An 18,382-nucleotide genomic window follows, 5' to 3' on the forward strand; every position below is an offset into this window, starting at 1 on the left:
ACCCAAGACTGAGTGACAGCCATAAAACCAAGGCTCTGGAATAAATGGCTGCAGAGGCGTCGCGGTTCAACCGCACCGCCGTTGGTCTAGGGCTGTTCCCTGGCCGTTGGCATGTGGAGCATTTGCTGCCCGGCGTAGCCACTTTGCACTTGAGTGAACCCAGGCCAGATCAAAGCTCTTTCCATACCCAGCTTTCGTCGGAATCAAGCCAACTGCAGAAATCGCCTTGCCCTGTGTTCCCCAATGGGGCCAGGTAATCTCATTGAAACAACACTGAGTGGAATTCAACAACAACAACAAAAGTGCTGACAGAAGAAATCAAATAGTTTCTTTCTGGACCAGAAAAGGCATATTTTTGATTCTCAGATGCTGAACTAAAAAATTTCAAGAGCTTTAATGCCCAAGTAAAAGGATTTTCACCTGTTAAGACTTGTCACCTTTGATGTCATCAGGCACAGCTAAAGCTGGCTTTCTTCTGATTGGGTTGTAGTGATGTCTTCCGCTGTGGTGAGCGAGAAAGCGAGCCCTGGGGGCCTGGCTCAGGCCTTGGCAGGTATGTGCAGGTGGAACCCACTGCATATATTATTATCATGTTTCTCGATGACGCTAAGTCTTCACAGATTCTCTGTTGGATTATTCTGCATATATTTCCCCCGCCCACTTTGTATTTTTTTTGTTTTTTGTTTTGTTTTGTTTTGTTTTTGATACAGAGTCTCACTCTGTGGCCCAAGCTAGAGTGTAGTGGTGCAACCTTGGCTCACTGCAGCCTCCGCCTCCCAGGTTCAAGCGATTCTCCTGCCTCAGCCTCCCGAGTAGCTGGGATTACAGGTGTGCACCACAATGCCCAGCTAATTTTTATATTTTTAGTAGAGACAGAGTTTTGCCATGTTGATCACACTGGTCTCGAACTCCTGGACTCAAGTGATCTACCGGCCTTGGCCTCCCAAAGTGCTGGGATTACAGGCATGAGCCACCACGCCCAGCCACATTTTCCCTTTGTGAATTTAGAAATGGTTGCTTTTGAGTTTTTTTAATATGAATTAAGAAAGGGGAAAAGGAAGGCTACAGGTATATTTTATCTTTTAAGATATTTACAGTTTAAATACCTAGATTAAATTGTCACAATTTGTTTTGCCAGAAATGTGTGTGTTTGGGTTAGCGTCGACTGAATTTACTATATAGAAATAGCTTTAGCTGTTTTAGAATAGGAGTTTTCTCCTGTAAAGTTTGGATAATTATAGGGAAACAGCTATGAATTCCAATCTGGTCTTTTCTGGAGGAGAAAGAGTAAGAAGGAAAAGAAACAGGAGGGGGAAAACCTAGGAACCTAGGATCAAATTCTTTTTTTTTTTTTCTTTTTAACAATGAGTAAGAGAAGAGCCTTTTGGGGAGAAGCTGTGAGGTTATCTGCTTTTAGAATCCTAAAGAAATGCTTCTTTCACTCTATTTTTAAAGCTTTGCTATGTTACTTTGAGGGGTCTCAACTTTTCTCCCCCTTAACCATAATGTGTGTTGCCCCATTTGGAATCCTGGGTGTTTCTGTGTCTGGGCCATGCTTAGCCACTGCTTCCTTGGCTGACTTCATGTTCTCTTGGAAACTGAAGGTTCCCCACATTCCCTGAAGTATGACCTCACGATGGATATTTCCAAAGTCATGGTTCATGGGTGAGTGAATCGAAGTTGCAATGGTTTTTCAACCAAAACTCATGATAACCACAGCATCTGGCACGCTGGAGATGCCCAAGGGCTCACCCATTTCAAATCTTCTCAGATCTTATTGACATTAATGAAATTCACAAGATTTCTTTCCTCTGAAGATAAAAGCTTTGAAGTAAGCTCTCGATTCCCAGCTGGATGTCTCGTTCTCTTTCTCTCTTCTTGACACCGAAGGCTGGGTCACTAAGCCATCACATTTCCAAAAGCTCGGGGAAATGTTTTCATCTTCTGAATGGGGTCGTTGGTCACTTGGAGATACCGTGAATCTTGGCCTAACAGTCAATTCACTATCTAAATTTCCCTTAGATAGACAATGACAATTTCTAAACAATTGTCGTTGTCCAACTGCAAAGTAGATTCATTTATCTATGAAATGTACAACAATAACAATGGGGTCATACTGATATAGTGAAGAGAATACTGGACTTCAAGGCAAACAGCCTGAGATAAAATTTTCAATAACTTAGTAGCTACAATATTCAATAATTCACTAGCTATTTAACTATGGGCAGGTTATTTAACTTCTCTGAATCTCAGTTACTGCCTCTGAATAAAGACTCAACTTCGGATACTCTCTGGTTTCTATTCACCTAACATTACTTTTTATAATATCACAACATAACTTTGGAATAAGCATTTAGAAATGACAGTTATTCAATGGATGCCTGTATTTCAACTGAAAAGATGATCACAAAGCAACTATGTAATTCTTCAAAGTAAGTCAGAAACCTCATAAGCATCAAAATCAGGTGTCAAGTCAAGTTCTAAGAAAACCTGAAAAGACCAAATGTTTATATAATTAATTCTAGTTAAGAAAGAGTGCACTGTGCAAAACTCATTATTTGTTGACCCCCTACACCAAATGCTATTACATTCTGCTATTTCATTAAGTCTATACAGCTTTTAAAGATCAATTATATGGGTTAATTTCTTTTTAACATACCAATTGATAATGATTTGGTCAAGACTACAAAAAAGCAAGCTAGGGTCTTCTCTGATTAATGACTGTTTTGACCTGAAAGTTATACTAAGAAAAATAGGTGAGTTCATCCATTTATCCCTCTACTGGATAATTATAATAATGGATTCAGTCATCATTGAATTAAGCTGAATTCAAGCTTGCAAAGTAAAAGCTCATCTCTTTTCTTATTGGCCAACATGATTCAGTGAACAGAGTGCTTCAAAAAAGGAGCAGCGGGTTAAGTCCAGCTGTCTGTGTTAAATCTATTTCTCACTGTCTTATCTCATGGTGGAGTAATAATAACAACAATATAATGTCATTTACACAGATTAGGTCATTTAAAACTAACAATAGCCCTATGAGCTAAATACTATTATTATTCCCCTTCACAGGGGAGAAAACTGAGGTTTTGAGAGGTGAGAAAACTTAGTGAAATGATGTAAGCAGTAAGTGATACTGGGATCCCGAAAAAGAGAAATCGAAGTAAGAATCTGCTGAAGTGCAAGAATGATGGCGGGAAAGTTCAGAAAGAGAGGTCTGAGCACCACATGTCATCACAGCGAGAGCAGAAGGTAGCAGAACATTTGCTACCTACAGAAGAACTTTAGCCCCGTATCATCCGCAGAGAGGTTCCAGGTGAGTCAGTGATGGGGAGATACTGTAGCTGCTGCAACCAACCGGGTAATGTTTCCTAGGATAGTCAATTGCTATGATAAAAAATATATCATTTTTTATGATATAGACTATTACACTATCTTTACTTCATTACAGATCCTTAAAATAATAGCATTCACAGAGATACAGGCAAGATGACAAAAATCAAGGCTGATTGATTTCAAGGACTTTTCTTTCGGTGCCATAAATACATGATCAGTATGGGGAAGGTCTAGGATCAATTTCTCATTTCATCCCCCCCATCTTTATGAGCATCCATTATGATTTATTTTTAGTCTGGTAGATATTAGTTACATAGTCTTCTAGATAAGGAAATTATAAGGCTTTAATGTATACAAGATAGATGAGCAGGCTGAGCGTGACTGCCCAGGGACATCATTGCTACTTAGTGGACGGATGCCTGGTATTGGACCAGAGGCCCTAGGAGAACCTCTAACTGTGGGATCTCAGGAATAGGGTGAGAAGGTAAAAAGGAGGAACATTCCAAGTATCTGAATGGTCTTAGGAAACAAACCTAAAAGCCACATTGAAGTCACTTATGTTGGGAAAGTTTAGGAATCAAAGTTGAAGGTTCCCATTCTCTGCGAAGAGTAGGAGAGTCTCTGGGTTTCCTTCAGGGAAGGGTTTCTTGTGGTTCTCCAACAGTCCTTGCCGGAATCGAATGTGGTGTGGAGGCTGTCAGATGGCCCCCTGGTAAGTGCGTAAGGCTCCTGTGAGGCGTGCAGGCACTGAGTGTGGGCTCGGAAGGTGAAAGGCTGCCTTTGGCCCTTCTTTCTTTGTGCATTTGCTGCTGTGTGGGACATGGTGGGGCCAGGCCTCCCACTCCAGTTCCTCCTGGATCATAGTATTAATAGGCTGTTTATCTTTCCATCTTCAAAGCCTCCTATTCCTAATTCACCCTGCAGAACAATTTATCTCGTCATTTTCTTTTCTGGTTAATAACCAGTGTCTCCATGTTCTATAATGGACCAGATTCAAATCCCCAGTCGTCTGGCCCCTGTGTGATCTCATCTCCCTGATGAAGCCAGTCACCTGCTTTCTCCTCCACAATGGGACCTCCTGCTCCACTCAGGCTGGATTTCTTACTGACCCCACTGCGTGAAATTTTCATTCATGTCCAAAATTCCCCATGGGAATATTCTCCCCTCTTCCTCCTGGTAAGTTCAAGCTTACCTTTGTTCAGGGCTAGTGTTACTTCCTCTGTGATTTCGACTCCACATCATCTTTCTTTCTTTTGAATTCCTGGAGCTCTAGCCTGTAGTCCCCTCCCTGCTTATTTCCAGGTGACTCTAAAACACTTAATAGATGTTTCCTGTTTACTTCGCCCTTTTGCATTCTACCACCTCATTGGGGGAAAGGATCATGATAATTATGTTATAAACCTCATCGTGGGCATCAAATTCAAACTGGGCACTTGTAAAATGAATGAATGAAAGTATAAGTAAATGGCCACTTTGTGGGTTTACTAGGTCCAGATGCTGATATAAGCAAACTCAGTTTTAAATAAACTGTATGGTAGGTGTAGTGGCCACCATTTGCCTAATTCCAATTCTTTGTTTACTGTTTCCATATTTGTGAGTTGTTATCCATGGAAGTAGCACTTACATGAATTTGGAAATGTTTGATCGAGTGAGCTTCAATATGTAGAGGGTCTGTACAGTTAGGGAGCGTCATCTATCTGCTTTGCAATGCACTCCTCAACTTAAAGTGGGGTTTACCTGGATCATCTTTCAATTTGAGAAGAAAAAACTTTTTTTTTCAAAGTGAAAAATGAGATTATCCCATTTACTTTTTTTTTTTTTTTTTTGGAATGGGGTCTTGCTCTGTCACCCAGGCTGGAGTATGATGTCTTGATCTCAGCTCACTGCAACCTCCGCCTCCCCTGTAAAAGTGATTCTTCTGCCTCAGCCTCCCGAGTAGCTGAGATTACAGGGCCTGCCACCATGCCCAGCTAATTTTGTATTTTTGTATCTTTTTTTTTTTTTTCAGTAGAGATGGGGTTTCACCATGTTAGCCAAGCTGGTCTCCAACACCTGACCTCAGGTGATCCACCCATCTCAGCTTCCGAAAGTGCTGATATTACAGGCATGAGTCACTGCGCCTGGCCCCATTTACTTTTTAGCAGTTTTTGCTCCAAAAAGAAGAACATGTTGGATTTTTATAGTGCTTTCATTTAATATCTAATTTGTTTTATATGGTTTCTTTCATAGCTACATGGTAATTTTCAACCAGCTCGCGAAACAGCAAAATAGATGATTTTGATTGGAAAAGAACTGCTGATGGCAGCCCTCAGGAGTGATAAAACCTATTGGAAATAATTGTAACTACCTCTAGACTGGTGCTGAAAACTTTTAAAAATGAGCCAGACTGGCAGCTGCTATCAGATTTTTCCATTTCCAGATAACGTTAATGATACCAGATACAACCCGTTTGCAGCTCTGAATTTTTTTTTTTTCTGTAATTGAGGCACAAAAATAAAAATTCATCTCAGATGTCTTTTCTTCTTTTTTGTGAGACAGGGTCTCACTCTGTCACCCAGGCTGGAGTGCAGTGGCTTGATCTCAGCTCACTGCGACCTCGGCATCCCGGGCTCCAACAATTCTCCTGCCTCAGCCTCCCAAGTAGCTGGGACCACGCGCTACCACGCCCGGTTAATTTTTTAATTTTTTGTAGAGATGGGGTATTGCCATGTTGCCCAGGCTGATCTCGAACGTCTGGACTTAAGTCATCCACTTGCCCCAGCCTCCCAAAGTGCTGGAATTACAGACTTGGCCCCCTCACCTGGCTCATCTCAGATTTCTAATAAATGTCATCAGCAAACACATTAAACTATGGGGAAATGCATTTCTAAAATGATGAACTCAGAACTTAGAAGCCTTTGCATATCCATCCCAGTGCTCACCATCGTAACAAGATAAGACTGAATCATTGTAGGTGACTGGGCTGCACAGCAGGGCACAGAGCTACAAAGTAAAAGATTCTCATGGCCTTGATGTGTTGCTTGTTCTATTGAGAATAATTAAATGGATAAACTCACCAATCATGCTTACGATGAAAAAACACGTTACACCATTTCTGTAGATTGGATGTTTCCTCGAATATTTGGGATATATCTCAGCTTGCCTGAAGTACCTACTCTTTGAAAATTCTAAAATGAATTAATGGATGCAAAATTTGAATAGATTTCCAAACCCTTAGCTGGATATTTTACAGAGTGGGACTATCTCTTCAAATGAACTCAAGTAATGCAAACATAATACATTTAATGAACAAATCAAAGCAGTCTGATGGCTGAACTCAGTTAACTGCTCTGAAAGTGACGGAGTTAAATCCATCAAGCCTTTTACAACTGTCTTAGTTAAAAATAACCTAGAAAGAGCTTTCCAAGTTCTGACTATCAGCCTTTATCAGCTTCTACACTGGTGAGTTAAATGTGGCAAGAGACATCCACTTTGCCCCAAGTGTATTAATTCAGGGCACAGTCTGAAAATACTCGAGCTTGCCTGATAATTTTACGAATGTTTAAGGCTTTAAAGCCCAATCAAAGTTTTGGCCATACCGTACAGAGAGAGAGAGAGAGAGAGAGAGAGAGAGAGAGAGAGAGAGAGAGAGAGAGAGAACAGTATCTAAACTGTGGAGGGGAATTTTAAATGTGGCCATTTAATTTGCCACAGCAGCAAAAATGGGTTTGCACAATGGACACTGAAGCTTGTTGGAAATGTTGATAGGTGAAATATGCTGACGTTTGATACTTTTGAATAAAGAATGTTTATTTGTCTGAGTTACATTTTTATCTCTTAAAATTCCTCACTTGAGTGTACCCGATTGCTTTGCCCTGAATCAGGACATTAAGATTCGTCTGGACAAAGGCAGCATGGATATAAAACAACAGGACCCCCGAGGGGTGGAGGCGTGTTCTTGTTGAACACAAATGGCCATGCATCCCAGCTCTACTGAAACAGGGGAAATGATATCCATCCATAAGGATAGGTTCCAGGACAAAAATAAGAGAATATGCATTACATTTATATTAATTTAATGTGCTGTTGATAAATTTTGACAACCATTATTACTGCACCTGCTATTTTGTCTATACTGTAGCTCCCAGGTAAGAGTAGACTGGCCATCATTGAACTCTCCTCTGGGAGAGGACAGGAAGTATAACCCCACAGAACGCCATGGACTGTTCTTTGCTTTATTGTTTAATAAAATGGGTTTACTCTACAACCTCACAAAGGAACAACACTTTTAAAGAGCAGCTGCTTCATCCTCAGGCCGTGAGGGAGAGCAGGACTTGTTATCTGGACTCACCTTGAACTTGGAGCCCTCATCTTTGGGATGTCCCTTTATGAGTTTTTTCAGACTAGACTGGTACCTTGGACCCTGCTTACATCTCTGATTAAGATACTTGATTGTAGGACTTTATGAGCAAAGAATGTATAGCTTAAGCTTATACTTAATCCTTTCATTTTCCTTCAGATATAGTTCAATATGTTGGTGCTTAACTGAATGGGGAAAAGACTGACTCCTCTTCTGCAAGGGCATCCAGACATGGCCATCTGAAGGCTGGTAGCTCTGTTACTTCCTTTTTGTCTCCACAAAGTCCTGATTTTTCCAATTTTAGGACACAACTCATGACTGGCCCATTCCCTAGACTGCTGGCTGACTGTGAGAGATGCAGCCCTGATAAGCCAACAGGAAGCAGCAGATGTGGCCCTACTAAACTCACGGGAGGAAGCAGATTTTATTTTCAAATGCACACCTGATACTTGTGCTTCAAGCCACAGAAAGGTCATTCTTTTGTAGTATCACTATGGGATTTAATATTTGCAAAATAATTTATATTCCTGTTTCCTGATTTTGTGTTTTTGAGGCAGGATATCTGAAGGCACTTAGTACATGTGTTATAATTCCAATTTATGTCACACAAGTAGCTGAATTGAGGGAGAGAGAGAGTATCTCCTTGCCCATTGCTGTCCATGAGGAGAGAACCCGGTTAAGCAGGAGATGGTAAGAAGCATCAGCAGCACCCTGGCTCATGTCTTTCCCTGCGGGAAGAGAGCAAGGGCGGAGGCGTCAAGGAGATTCCCTTCTGCTTCTCTAGAGGCGAAAATCCCCGCATCTGCCTCCAACTTCTCTGCACAGGTTTCTACGTTGGCCTCTGAGCCCAAAGAAATCCTCCGTCCTCTTCCAGACTCTTCAGTGCCATGGTCCTAGGCCCAATGGGATGGAGTAGATGTCATAGCTCCAGCTCCGGACCAGGCTCCCAAATTCAACGTCGTCTTCGGAGTAGACTCAGAGCCCTGAGTAAACTGAGGCAAATGTTCTGGCAAGCAGGCTCACTCACCAGGATTCCACTAAGTCTAGCACCTGCCACCTTAGGTCTGGACAATGTAAACCTCCAGAGGTTGATGGAGACCTGGACAAAGGGCTCAACTGATTTTCTGACTTCACTCCAGTGTCGCCTCCCAGAGTTCTGTCGTCTTTCACCTGCCCAAGGCCCCCGGATAGGCCATTCCACTTAGTTGCAGCCTCTTGGCAATATCTGTATTGGGAGCCTTGTGCCCCCTACGTGTTTCTATCAGCAAGACCCTGGACTTAAAGACTTGCCATGTGATGGTGGGTCCTCAGTCTAGGCTATATGTTTTGTTTTGTTTTGTTTTGTTTTTTTTGAGACGGAGTCTCCCTTTGTTGCCCAGGCTGGAGTGTAGTGGTGTGATCTTGGCTCACTGCAACCTCCGCCTCCCTAGTTCAAGTGATTCTCCTGGTTCAGCCTCCCAAGTAGCTGGGACTACAGGCATGTGCCACCACGCCCGGCTAATTTTTATATTTTTAGTAGAGACGGGGTTTCACTATGTTGGTCAGGCTGGTCTCGAACTCCTGATCTCATGATCCGCCTGCCTCAGCTTCCCAAAGTGCTGGGATTACAGGCATAAGTACCACACCTGGCCTATGTTTAGCTTTTATAGACACCTTTGGCTCAAAGGAGCAGCTCCAGTGGTGGGAATTTGGGGAGTCAAGGTAGTCTGGCAGAGGAAGTGCTGATGGAAAGGCAACCCTCATGGCCTTGAGGACGCCAACTTCATCCTCCACTCTCCTCATCACAGGTAGGCTCTGGCTGCAGGGCAGGGTGGGCAGGTCAGGCTGATGGTTCCTGACATGTCTATGGGGCTTGGGTGATGGGAAGGGTCCCCAGAGCAACAGCTGGAGCATTCGCCTTGCTGAAATACAGCTGTCTTCATTTGGCCACATGGACTGCCTGGTGCTCAGATCAGTGTCTGTTTGTAAACTGGCTTCCCAGTTGGAGGATAAAAGAACAAGGTAATAAATCCAAGCTGGGACTCAGGAAACAGGTTCTAATTTGAACTCAGATGTCACCATCCAAATTCTGTGATTTCGAGAAGACCAGCTGTGTTCTAGAGCTTCAGCAGCTGAGTGAGGATAGATTATTGGACTAGAGTGGGAATGTAGACTAGGTGGCTCACATTCTGGCAGAGGAGTCGGTAATATGCCAGGTAACCAACCATTAAATAAGAATATTTCAGAGTGAGAAGTCCTAGCAAGGAACGGCAGGAAGGTGATGTGGTAGGGACAGACTCGGGAGGCCACTACAGGCAGGGGGATCCAGAAGGTCTCCCTGGGAAAATTAAATTTAAGCTGACATCTTAGTGTGGAGAAGTCGGCTTGGGAGAAAGAAACAAGCTTGGGAAGGACGTGCAGTGCAGAACAGCAAAGGCAAAGACCTTGAGGTTGGAATGCGTTGTTACCGGAGAGGCTGATTTCACCAAGTTATGACATCCGGGGTCTTCAACATTGATATCTACTATACCTGGTTATCATTTGTAATGGCTGTTTAATAGCTATGGAATGGAAGGAATACAAGTTACTCAGCTCTTCTTCTCTGGTTAGAGAGATGAAGTCTACCTCCAGATTTGCGCAATTTTTGTTAGTGATGCAATCAACATCTTTGAGCGTAAAGTCTTTTTCCTCAGTAGTACTATTTCCTTGAAGGAATTCTCAAAAGTGAGGTTACTGCTTCAAGGAATATGAACATTTTGTGCTTACTGGTATAGGCTGCTACATTGATTGTTCAGAAAGGTTAGGTCAGTCTATGCTGTTCCAGCAACATGTGCGGGTGCCTGCGTTATCACAGCATTGGGTGTTAGAATTAAAATTGTGTTTGCTAATCCAGTGTCTATAAAATCCTACTCTAAGGTTGCATTAGTCAGCATTTTTCTAATTACTGAGGAGGGTTAACGTTTTCCCATGTATTGTTTTGCTGTGTGGGGTTTGTTTTTTTTTTCTTTGTGAGAGTGATTTGTTCTTATCTTTGGCCTATTTGTCTACTGGGTAGCAGTTATAAAAGAAACAAAGTCTCATCTTATCACCCTGGGAAGCTAGGGAGTGGACCAGCAGATCTCTGAAGTTAGATTTTTTGGCATGCAAAAGCCACTCCAGCATTCATTTCTTTTTGACTGATGCAATAAGCACTATTTCAGAGAGCAGAGCGACGTGCTGAAGAGTCACTATCACTTCTAAAGGTGCCCAGGTGTCCCCGGGCAGCACCCTGGGCACTGAAGAATTGGAGGGATTATGTTAAGCAATGCAGAGGACATTGCACGGTCAATCATTGTGAGAAGCTGAATTGATGGTCATATACAGAAGGAGGCACAATTACAGTGAATTTGGTTTCTAAAAAGCTTGCTTTACATCCTTATGACTGCACACCCACCCACTCATCAGGTGGCTGTGAAGGGTTGCTAATCAGAGGCAAGAACTCACACTTCTGGGTGTAGCCCTCAGGTTTACAAAGTGTCTTAAATTGGATTAAGTATCAATGAGACTACACATAAAGTCATTGTTATTTTGGTTTGTATGTCAAAAGTGTTAATTTGTTCAATGTAAACATTCATGATATATTGCAATTGATTTGAACTTGTGTTGGCATTTCTACATGTTTTAATATATGGGGAGCCTCTGAAGATGAGAGTGGGCTGGGATGCTCTTGACATCTAGGAAGCCCATGCTGAAGGCCGGGAAGCAGATAGATAAGAGATAGCTCACTAGGTCCTGGGAGATGAACTTGGAGGAGGCAGATGAAGCTAAGGCAGAAGCATTTGTTCTTATTGAAGGTTAAAAGACCAGTAGCAGTGGAAACTGCAGTCTGCTATTTATCTTCAGGCTAGGGGCAGTGCAGACAGCTGCAACACGAGCCTCCTTATAAAACCATGCCAGTAACCTGAACCGTGACCTCCACTGGAGAAGTATTTCAGTGGGTGTACTGACATCCTCTTTAAGCACCAGTGAGCACCGTGGTGTCAATTTTGTTTTGAGGTCTGGTGATTTCGTTCACCCTCTTTAGTGAATAATAGGGAGACAAAGTCTTTACGTAGTCTTATTTCAATTTAATTAAGGAAACAAAGCTTTGTAGCAGGAAGAAAGATACTACATTGAGAGCAGGTTTGAAAGTTAAAAACAAACATTACAAAAAGATTTTGAATTTCTGAGAGGCAGTGAGCTATTGCAGAATGGGATCGACAATGAACACAGCTATTCAAGTTAAGGTAAAATAATGATTTGGATAGATAGTTCAGTACATGTGATCTTTAGTTCGAAATTATCTGGGTATTTCTTTTACTTTTGTCATGTCCCTTTATGTAGTTATGGCCTGTTAGAAGAGACATTATAAATAAGGAAAAGCAAGCTGTTTACAGAAATCAGTGTGAAGCGTTTAAAGTGGTTTTTCTCATATCGAAAAGCTACTGGCAGGTTTAATTATTGCCCTATCTGAAAGACCAAAGTACATTAAAATGCGTGAAATAAATGGCTAGGCTGCCCCTATCACTGCATGCTACAGTCATTATTCTAGTAGTGTGTCTTTCAGGAAACCTTTTATGAATCCCATAAAGAACTACATCACTGGGCCCCCAAACGTTCGGCATGCAAAAAGTCTGATGGTGGGCTGGGTGCGGTGGCTCACGCCTGTAATCCCAGCACTTTGGGAGGCCAAGGCAAGTGGATCGTGCAGTCAGAAGTTCAAGACCAGCCTGGCCAAGATGGTGAAACTCCATCTCTACTAAAAATACAAAAATTAGCCAGGCGTGGTGGCGGGTGCCTGTAATCCCAGGTACTCGGGAGGCTGAGGCAGAGAATTGCTTGAACTCGGGAGGCGGAGTTTGCAGTGAGCTGAGATTGTGCCACTGCACTCCAGCCTGGGAGACAGCAAGACTCCGTCTCAAAAAAAAAAAAAAAAAAAAAAAATAGAAAAAAAAAAAAAAGCCTGAGGGTGAAGAAAATTACTCAGAATACTAAATTCCTATAAGTCCTGCTATGATTGTTTTCTGCTTGAAGGAACTCAATGGACTCGCTTTTTAATTAGTTCTACTATTCTACCCCAAAAACCTGACTGCTGTAAGATAGCAAATTAGAGCTTTTGGCAACAAATAGACTTTGGGGGTCTATATTTCCTGAAGAATAAAGTAAAATGGGTTTCCACGAGTCTCCTAACACCCCCCAGGGGCTGCGATGTGAAGACAGCCTCCTGCTGCTCTGGGTTATAGAGTTTGGAACTGCCTGGGGTTTGCTAAGGAAGCCCTTCTGATTAGCAGAAGGCCAGGGCTACTCAGGGCCTCAGGGCACGGGACAAGGATCCTGAATTGGCCCTCTGGGAAGCAAGGTGTCACGCATCAGGCTAGGAGTTTTATTTGTGCTCCTTCATTTAATCCTTAATTCTATGAGGTTGGCCATGATGCTGAAGATGATGGTAAAGACTCTCGAATACTCTTCCCAGGGATCTATGTTAGCTTGTGGCTGTGAAGGTTAAATAGGGTATACATGCAAAGCAGCTGCTATCTACTAGTAAGTCCTGCAGCAGAGTTTGCTGTAATTATACTCATTATTATAATATCAGCATCAGGGCTTCTTACAAGGTGGTTCTTACAATTAAATGAACTCATTTATAGACGGCACCTAGCCGAAAGCTTGACAATTATGAGATGCTAAAAAATGTTAGTTTCTTTCACCTCCCTAATACGATCAATTCAAGGAGTTCATGGTGCATTCATTAATATTCCAAATCTGCCCACTGCATGGATGAGCAAATTGTCAAAGTGGGATTTGATATCTGGTCAACCTAAAACTGAAGGCTCGGCTGTTTCCATTACAGTCTGCTTCCTTGCTAAGGGCACTCAGGGTCGGTGCGGCCAAACCCAATTAACACAGACATTCCTTATGGTTGCCCTTGTAATCACTTTAGGACAGGAGCTCCTCCTAATCTGTGAATTATTTGGTTTTAAATACATTTTTGTCCGTGTCATTTTTTCTTTTGTATGCATTTACATTTTTAAAAATAGGCACATAGTCTAGAACAATTATAAAAGCGAATACTGCTTTATAATGAACCAGATCACATTGCCAATATTCAACTCTTTTTGGCTAAAAAATGTCAATTTCATATGGTTTAACCTAAATTTTAATTCTTACTATGTGTCGGGCACTATGCTAAGCGTTTAAGTACATTTAGCTTATTTAATTTGAATTCTCATTAATCCCCATAGCAACCTTGAAAAGTTGATAATGTTACTGCTCACATTTTTACAGATGAGGAGCCCATGGTACAGAAAGGTTAAGTTCAACTACCAAACATCAAAGGGAAACCGCCATATGCAAAACAATGAAATGTCTTTATAGATGCTTTGGCTGAGAAATTCAGCTGTGATATATATGAAAACAAAGTGAAATAAAAAATACCATTTAAAAACATTTCTTTACAATGGACATATTATTCAGATGAAAACTGTTTTCCTTCTAATCTTAAAATTTTCTATTATTATCTAGCTAATCTATCATCCATCTATAGCTTTCAAATTATCTGTGAAATTAATTATTCATTAAGTAATTAACAATTATAATTACAAATTATAATTTTGAGTCACCGTGATTGGTAGAATTTAAATGCAAAGATATGGCTGTCAGAAAATTTACTAAAAAAGAAAACAAAAATTTGTTCCTAATCGATCCTTAAAAATATGTCTTTCCTTTCAAATTTTCTCCAGTGGTTCTCTTTTCCTTGGGCTGCCATTTTACATTTGGGGAAAACTGAGACCAACATCGACCACCTGACCTTTATTGACTACATTTTAAACGTAAATTTTGTTTTTAGTAATTTTCCTTGCTTTTCCATGAAAATAATTTGTTTACAGGTAGCCTCCTCACTAAGTCTGTAATATGCTTTTTTAGTGGTTTTAGAAAAATATTTCTGTAGGGGATACAAAATAATATGATGATGACATAATTTGTTTTACTTCCCTGCAATTTCATATAAACATACATAAAGCAATATTATAGCATATTAGCTTTCTTATATGAGATTAAATTCTCATTAATATATTTTTAATGTTTTATGAAAAATATTTTAATACAAAGAAGTACGATTTCCTCATCTATTTTACCACAATTGCATTTTTCGTTTTAGATCATTTTCATTAAAATATCTTCTGTTTCCTAACCAAAAAAATGTTAATTCATTTTTTTGGGGGAAAGAAATAATTGGGTCATATTCTATAATTGCTATTGGAGCTATCAGACTAGGTTGTATCTTGGCAAAAATAAAATCTAGGTCGGAACTAGAAAACTTTACAGTGCTAGAAGATATTGTTATTAGACTTTATGAGAATGAATCAAAATGTGGTTAGTATTGTCATTTTCTCTTCACAGTTACCTCTTTATATTTATGATGAGAAAAACATATGCTTTCTTCTGGATTTTTATTTCGTTTCCAAAAATGATTAAAATTCTACTTAAAAATCACAACACTGTAAAACTATATTCCCTGTATACCTTATTTTAACATTTGAGTATTTATGTTCACTTTCTCTAATGGTAAGGTGGACTGTCATTATGTATATTTATCTTGTTGTTTTACGTCCACTTAATTCCCCAATTCTTTATGTGGAAGTTACATATTTTAGTTACAAATCTTTTTCATCTCATGAACTATGGGTAGGTAGGTAATAAGTGAAATTTCTAAAAATCACATTCCCGTAGTTCATGATGTAACTGTCAGCTACACGGTCAGCAGTCGACCTGGGACAGCTGCCTTGTGGTTATACAGCTGCTTTGATCACTCAGAAACAAGCACAGGAGGCTTCACTCCGTTGTTTTGCTTTAACTGTTGCACGTTCTTACCCTTTTTACCTGCGTGGAGCTAAGGGCTGGCTTTGGGCCTCTGGATGCTCCAAACCACAGAGGTAACTTTGGTGCCCACACATTGGCTTATCCTGGCACGTGCACATACACATGTGCATGCAATGCTGCTATCCCTGCCAGGAAGGATTTAAGGTACTTCCATTCGATCATTACAGCTGAAATCATTGTTGATTGTTGTTGATGACCTAGGTGTCATTAAGCTCTCCAGAGAACAAAATGGTTCATAGGATTTTCCAGAAACTTGACTTGCTGCTGAACTTTTCATGTTGAGAATAAAGGAAAGTCACGAAAAATCTTTTCTGGTGACTCAAATAATCCCTGGATACACTGGGAAGATGTCTAAATATTAGCACTATGTTTGATTTGTACATTCAGGATCAATCTATATCTATTTCTATCTTTGAAAAAAATCCTTGCAAGTTTGTGAGATTGCCTGCTTACTGATCAGAAGGTAACATCCGTCTTGTGTAATAGCAATGCACAAGGAATGGAGGGAAATCTTTGTAAAGAAATCGAAAAAACAGAACTTTGAACTAATCTGGTTTAGATTACTCAATATTATTAAAGAGTATTAAGGTTAGCCTAGTGGTCAGGAAATTTAAATGTTTTCAAATTGTGTGCTATTTAAAACAAACATTGGGGACTGGGCACGGTGGCTCACACCTGTAATCTCAGCACTTTGGGAGGCCAAGGAGGGTGGATCACCCGAGGTCAAGAGTCTGAGACCAGCCTGTTAACATGGTGAAACCCCATTTCTACTAAAAAAAATAATAAATTAAAAAATATAAAAAATTAGCTGGGTGTGGTGGCAGGTGCCTGTAATCCCAGCTACTCAGGAGGCTGAGGCAGGAGAATCACTTGAACCCAGAGGTGAAGGTTGCAGTGAGCTGAGATTGTGCCATTGCATTCCAGCCTGGGTGACAGAGCAAGACTCCATCTCAAAAATACAAAACAAAAAAAACCATGGGCCCAGTGATAGTTTCCCATAACAATTCTTCCTCCATTCTGAATTTCTTATGTTTTATTTTAGTGAAAATGTTGTTCCATGAAAAATGTTAAGACATTGGATTATGCTACCAAAAGAGTTTGGTCTTGCCGCTTGTAAAAGTGTAGGAATTGCTGGCTTAAGCCCATCCTATCCACGTTGGTCTTCCTTTCTGTTTCTGTTGCCACCACCACACTTCGTCCCTTATGGTCTGTCTCCAAATTTACTTTCCTGCAATAACCTCTCCACTGCCCTCTCCTGCCTTCTCCTTTATCCCTTTAAGTCCACCCTTTTCCACTGCCTACTTAAACCTTCATTCGCTCAGCTCGTGTTGCATTTCTCTACTGGGGAAAACCTTCAGAAATGTACCATTATCTGTTGAATAAATTTAGTTTCCTTGGCCTGGCATTAAGCCCTACATGATGGGCTTCAGGCCAATTGTCTCCTAATCCTCCCTCACAGCAACATCAGGCTCTAGTTAAACCATGATTGTTACCCCCAGACAAGAGTCAGGGCCTCCCCACCTCCTTATCTGGGCTGGGTCGTTTCTTTCTGCTGAGGTTCCTTCCTCAGCTCTGCTTATGAAAATCTGTGAAGGTGCCTTGATCTCTGAATCACCAGAGTCAGAAGACATTTGTCTTTCTTTTAAGCCTTAGCAATGCTGGTGCTTCTCTAGAGGCCCTCGACAAATATCACATTCTGAAGTTACTGAGTTACTGTGAAAATATCTCATTTACAAGAATTAGGCTCCTTGAAGAGGGAAGCCATCTTGGAATCCTCCGTGGTGTCTATCAACTCAGTCGATGTTCAAGAGACGTGTGCTGGAAAAGGAATATGAAGAGAAATCTAGCTGCCTGAGGAAAGGGGGCTGGCCCACAGTTGCATCCCGGTCTCTGGATCCGTGGGATGCAGGTGCCCTGCAGGCCAGCTCTGGGGAGCAGAGGGGTCATCTTGCAGGGTGACCCGCAGGCCAGCTCTGGCAGGCAGAAGGGTCATCTGGAGGCGGAGCAGAAACCTGAGAACCCAGACTCAGGGAGAGGCCGCTGGGCAGCCGAGCACTGAAGCCAGGAACACAGGGATTTGAAGTAAACGGCCAGGCCAGTGCCTGCCAGAAAGGAAGTCCATGTTCCGAGGAGTGGGAGAAACCGTTTGCCTACGAACCGTTGACCAGGAAAGCAGAGGGGCAAAGAGGCCAGTCAGAGGCAGAGAGGAGGCCCCACCGAGGCAACCCGACCTGCCAATGCCCCTTCCTCTCCCTGCCCCGGACCTCAAGCTGAGCTCATGCGCATCGATTTCATTTGACTAACGGCATTTATAGGTGACCATTGTGTGGAAGGCACTAGCTTAAGTGCTCTCCCATTGAGTCATGACACAGTAATAGTGACAGTGCTAACACCGTTGAATATTTTCTATTGCCAGGAGCTGAACTGTGCCTAAATGCATTATTTCATCTAATCTTAGTAACTCAACTGTGAGGCAGGTGCTATGATTAGCATCCTTACTGAAAGCTGAGGCAATGGAGGCTTAGAGAAGTGACGTGGTTTGCCCAGGTTCCAAGGAATAAGTGGAGGCAGCCCCAGGTCTACGGGTGGGGGCAGGCTGCGGGGTGCTCAGCCACTCCTCCCCACCTTCTTCCCATTGGCTCAGTCCCTTGCATTTTCACCGGCCCCAGGGGTAGCAATACCTTTTAGATATGGGTGCTGGTCAACATTTTTGGTCCCTTGGAAAATTCTCTGCTACAAAATAGGTTATGCATGTAACCCAGTCCCCATTAAGATGGTCACTCAGTGATTGCTCTGTGTGTGTGTGTGTGTGTGTGTGTGTACGCGCACATGTGC

General features: G+C 41.7%; 1 protein-coding gene across 1 annotated transcript in view; it reads right to left on the reverse strand.

Annotated features, from left to right (window-relative positions):
• PACRG (parkin coregulated) overlaps positions 1-18,382 on the reverse strand; it is a 583,729-nt gene that overhangs the window by 6,000 nt on the left and 559,347 nt on the right. The gene's annotated exons all lie outside the window — the stretch shown is intronic.

The sequence above is a fragment of the Chlorocebus sabaeus genome, chromosome 13 (assembly GCF_047675955.1).
Source record: "Chlorocebus sabaeus isolate Y175 chromosome 13, mChlSab1.0.hap1, whole genome shotgun sequence".
Taxonomy (NCBI): Eukaryota; Metazoa; Chordata; class Mammalia; order Primates; family Cercopithecidae; genus Chlorocebus; species Chlorocebus sabaeus.